This window comes from Ammodytes marinus (assembly GCF_949987685.1).
Source record: "Ammodytes marinus genome assembly, chromosome: 23".
NCBI classification, from domain to species: domain Eukaryota; kingdom Metazoa; phylum Chordata; class Actinopteri; order Uranoscopiformes; family Ammodytidae; genus Ammodytes; species Ammodytes marinus.
Window position 1 is genome coordinate 21,647,327 of NC_137227.1, and position 5,000 is coordinate 21,652,326.

The window sequence follows — 5,000 nt, forward strand, 5'->3', positions numbered from 1 at the left end:
TACTTTAGTATATAGTGTAGTGAAAAGACTAAAACTCTTCTGTACTTTAGTATGTAGTGTAGTAAAAAGACTAAAACTCATCTGTACTTTAGTATGTAGTGTAGTGTAGTAAAAAGAAAGAGTATGGTTGCGTTCCGAATCGCATACTTTCTACTATATAGTTTGGTAGAAAAAAGATTTAGGGTGTCCCGATTCTTGTGGCCAGATTTAGGATGGTTAGAAGTACCCGGATGTCCTACTTCATGCGGCCAAGATTGTTAGTGTAGAAAAGTGCATCCTATTTGGGCCGATTCTGACCCACAATCCATTGCGCATGTGAAGTGACGTCACATCGACGAAGCCTCCATATGAAAACAAACAGGGATGCGACGGATATAAAAGCAAGAGGCAAGATCAAGGAGCAATGTTATGATGAAATAAGAGAGTAAAAGTATGTCCCAATAGTATGCCTACTGCATCCTAACTAGATTCTTTTTATCGTCGGATGTAGTATGTAGAATAGAAAAAAGAAAGAGGAGGAGATTCGGAACACAACCCTTGTCTCTCCTGGTTTTCATAATCCCACATACGTCAACAGAGTTCACATGGTGTCCAGTCAAGCCTCCATTAAGCTCATACACAGCCTAGGCTCTGTAAACTGGCAAGGTGGGCCCACTTTGTTCACATACCAGTTTACAGAGCCTAGGCTGTTTATTAACACTCGGTTTTTCTTTTTTGTGCGATAGAATAATATGCAATAAACGTAAAGTAACATTCAACAGTTCTTATTTTCAGCGTCCATGTTGCCGTGTCTGTGTGTAGTTAGTCAGGTCATGTTTCTCCAGCAGACGTTTGTTAAACAAGAGACAGAGTTGTAACGGCGTCGGCTGGGTTGAGTCTAGTTAGGGAAGTTCATGGGCCTTAATGATTGTGTGCGTGTGTGTGTGTGTTCTTGTGTGTGTGTTCTTGTGTGCGTGTGCGTGTGTGTGTGTGTGTGTGTGTTCTTGTGTGTGTGTTCTTGTGTGTGTGTGTGTGTGTGTGTGTGTATGTGCGCGTGTGTGTGTGTGCGTGTGTGTGGGGGAGAGTTAGTCTTGTATAGTCCGTCCTTTGAAGAAGCTTTCTGAGGTCCGCTGTGTTCGATCCAGTTAGGGAAGTTTAGACATTTCATCAGCCTGAAACAGAAAGATTAAAACACAGAGAATGTTATTCTGCGTTCCAAATCTCCTCCTCTTTCTTTTCTCTATTCTACATACTACATCTGATCATAAAAATAATCTAGTTAGGATACAGCAGGCATACTATTGGGACATACTTTACTCTTATTTATTTCATCATAATAACATGGCGTCTTGATCTTGCCTCTTGCTTTTATATCCGTCACATCCATAAACATAGACCTAATAACTACAGTAAACTTCTCTGTTTCTGAATTAAAATTAAAATCTAAAAATCGAATTAAATTAAATAAAAAATAATATATTAAATAGGTATAGGGGAAGGTGGGGTGATTTGTGCATTTTGGAAGTTGCAAAACCCATTGTTTCTAGAAAACCGTGGAAGAAATTGGAAATGTGACCACATATTTAAGAAGAGCCATCCATTTGACTCATCCTGTAAAGAAGGGAGACACAAGGAATAAGATATAAGCACATTTAAGCTCAAAAAACTGTGTTTTGCCTTTCAAAGTAAAATTTCCATGATCAAGGTTTTTTGATTATTGTGTCTGAACAATTATAGACACGTTTGAAAACATTTGACACATGTTTTAGTGCTTTGGTATGCTACACTTTGAGTCTATATAATTAGCACAATGTCAACCCTAAATTGCTGCATCATGCCTATTATCCAAAATTCTGGGGATGGGGTGATTTGTGCGCAAGGGCCTGGGTGAGTTATAAGTAAGTAAGTAAGTAAAATGTATTTATAAAAGCACATTTATGACAGTTTGCACTGTCCAAAGTGCTGTACATAGTGCATTCAGTAGGTAAACAATGAAGGTAAAATAACAATAACCAAAATAAAAGACGTAAAGCCCATACATCCACATAAACACAGATAGTAGTGCAGAGGTAAGTAAGTAGTGCAGAGGTTAATGGGGAGGAAACACCAGGGTGTACATATGGGTTTTGAGCCTTGATTTAAAGGCAGAAATGTAGGGGGAATCACATTTGTCAGGTGGCAGTTGGTTCCACAAGCACGGAGCAACTAGTGCAAAGTACATTTCTGAGAGTTGTGCCAGTGGCATGGCTGTATACGCTGGTCACCAAAAGAAAGTGATTGTCTACAGTAGCTCAGAAGAGAGTGACATCTCAATTCCACTTAACGACACCACTGATGAGAGTTCAGATGGCCAGAAAGATGATGATGGTGACTTTGTCATTGTGACACAATGACGCACAAATCACCCCACTACGTGGGGTGATTTGTGCGACAAGACAACTTTTTTTCCGAAAGCTATATTTCTTAAACAGTTTATTCCAGATCCAAAGTTTTTATTGCCAGGGATGCACAACATCCTGAAATATATGTACATATTTGAGTTGGAGACATAACTGTCAAGGCCTCACTTTAAAATCACTTTGAGTAAAAAGTTGCACAAATCACCCCACCTTCCCCTATTTATAAGAAAAATAATTATGTTTAAACAAATTACAATATATTCACAAAACTGCTGAAAACAAAGAATAAAATAAATCAAATTAAATTTAGAATTTTTTTTATTTATTTTTTAATAATAAAACTTTTTTTCTTCATATCTATGGATATATAATGCAGCCTGTTGTTACCTGGCTGGTCCAATCAGCTGTCAGTCCTGGAGTTGGAGGCGGGACCTTTCCTCCAGCAGCCAATGAGACGCGACCCTGCCCGCGTAGATCACATACGACCAGGACAAGATTACCAGCCCCAGTAACACCTACAGATAACGACAGAAGGAATTAGGTTTAAATACAAAAGAGTCATGTGTGTGTGTTTGATGATTCAGATGATGTTTGATGTGTACATATTTCCAACTTCTATTTTTTTTTTTACTTTTATTTATCCTCGAGAGACCAATTGAGGGGTGACCCTCATTTACAATGACGTCGAGATCAAACAAATTAAAAGGAAAAACAACAATTCATAAACAATATTCAATGCAAATACATCAAATACACAACAACAGGTGAAGAGAAAAACAATTGAAACATTTACACAGTGGTGAAGAGTGGCAGCAATTAAAATGAAATGGGTGAAAGTACAATATAGCCTAATTAAAACAGTTACAGGTAGAGTTTGGCAGATTTAAGATAGTTTGTTTAAATTGGTTAAAGGATATGAAGTTATTTAGTTTAATTTTTAGCTGTAAGTTGTTCCAGGAGTCGGGGGCACTGAAGCTAAAAGCTGTCTTTCCCAGCTCAGACCGGGCTTGTGGGACATAAAGCATGAGCATGTCAGTGGAGCGGGTCTGATAAAGCCCATCTGAAATTTGCAGCATTTCTGTTAAATAACGAGGAAGCTTCCCGGGCAAGGCTTTGTAAATAAAAAAATAAAATAATGGATCTGCCTCTAAATTAAAAGGCGGAGGCAGCAGTTCTGGAAAACACTTGTTGTCAGCACTGGATTTGTCTTCAGCTCACACACAGAACAGACAGGTAGTGGATCATGAGGAGATATTCACTGATTTAGACAACAAGTGATTTAGACAACAAGCGTTCTCCAGAATCACTGACGAAAAAAAGTTAAAAGCAGTGCACACAGAAGGCACCAAATAAGACAGTTTATTAACATAAGCAAGAGAGTTGTAACAAGATACTTCACATTAGAACCAGATATGCTCAAGTTATTTCAAGATGTGTTTATGTAATTACTAGGTTTTCTAACATTAGTATGAACTATTTTTTCTTCTTTTTTAATATCTTGGTTGTAATTATAGACTTATTACATTTTTCAAGTTATCGCGAGACACAAACTCACCCCGTTATTATGATATCTTATATACCTGTGCTGTGCCCTTACTCATCTTACAGAAAATACTTTTTTTAACTTGTTTACCAGTTTGTAAACCGGCAGCTAACCGCTAACCGTTAGCGTGTTAGCTCAGCCAGAAGCTAACCGATAGCCGTTAGTTCCGTTTACCGGTAAATAAATGAATTTATTGTATTTACCAAGGAGCAGATTCCGTCCAAAGTCCGTCTGCTCAACATCGCCATGTTTTATATCCAATCAGAGGAAAAGCCTGATAATTACAGTCGTTTAAAGCCCATGGTTGACTGTTTATAACGGAGGACTACTGTTTGTTTACAATAATAATCCCTGTTTTATTCTGCCTGTGTTAATGCAGTGTGTTGGCTCAATAGCGCCAACTCCCACCGCGGATTGAGCCGGTACTGCAACACAAATAGGCCTGAAATATTTTACTTTTTTTTTAAATAAATCTTGAAGACATTTGATTTTTCACATAATGTCGGATATTTTACCTCCGGGAGGGGGGACGGGGGACGGGGGGGGGAATATTTTTGTTGACCATATTTGTCTTAAGAGAAAAAAAACGGAAGTAAGATTTCTCTTTATTTGTAATAAATCTTGAATATATGAAAGTTTTATTGAAAAAATTAACTTTCTCTATTATTATTATATATTTTTAATGCACCTGTTTATTGATTTATGTATTTCGTTTGTATACGTTTTATAACTGTCTGTTTTTAATGACAAAGTTATAAAACAACTATTTATTACAACACATTTCCACATAATATGTCGGATAACTTACATCCCGACGAACAGCAGCAGGTGAAGTATAAAGAGCCGCTGTATCTGTGTGGGAGTGAGAATCTTTTTTAATTTAAAATCTTTGTCTATAAAAATAAAATAAAAATAAACTAAAATAAACTATACCGGAAGTGTGATTTCCCATCATGCCCCGCGCGGTCTCTCCTGTAGTCCAGCGGTGTATGTTGTAGTCTAGCTTCGCTTCTCTCGACCGACAAATGTTTCAGTTTGTTCTTATTTCACCGTCTTTACCGGGAGTTTCGTTGTGAAAA

The 5,000-nt window shown here is 37.5% G+C and overlaps 1 protein-coding gene and 1 long non-coding RNA gene across 3 annotated transcripts in view; one reads left to right on the forward strand and one right to left on the reverse strand.

Annotated features, from left to right (window-relative positions):
• Positions 1-4,256, reverse strand: part of LOC307269329 — a 4,879-nt gene extending 623 nt beyond the window's left edge. The window contains exons 1-3 of the long non-coding RNA XR_013845498.1: positions 4,125-4,256; positions 2,766-2,893; positions 1-1,151 (exon numbers count right to left, since the gene is read on the reverse strand). The exon at positions 1-1,151 is cut by the window's left edge and continues 623 nt beyond it. This is a non-coding gene — a long non-coding RNA (uncharacterized lncRNA). The remainder of the gene's footprint in view (positions 1,152-2,765; positions 2,894-4,124) is intronic.
• Positions 4,257-4,918: 662 nt separating this feature from the next.
• Positions 4,919-5,000, forward strand: part of LOC307268905 (uncharacterized protein) — a 23,256-nt gene continuing 23,174 nt past the window's right edge. For both annotated transcript variants that reach the window (XM_080051701.1, XM_080051702.1), the window contains exon 1: positions 4,919-5,000. This exon is cut by the window's right edge and continues 100 nt beyond it. The gene's annotated coding sequence lies outside the window, so the exon portion shown is untranslated.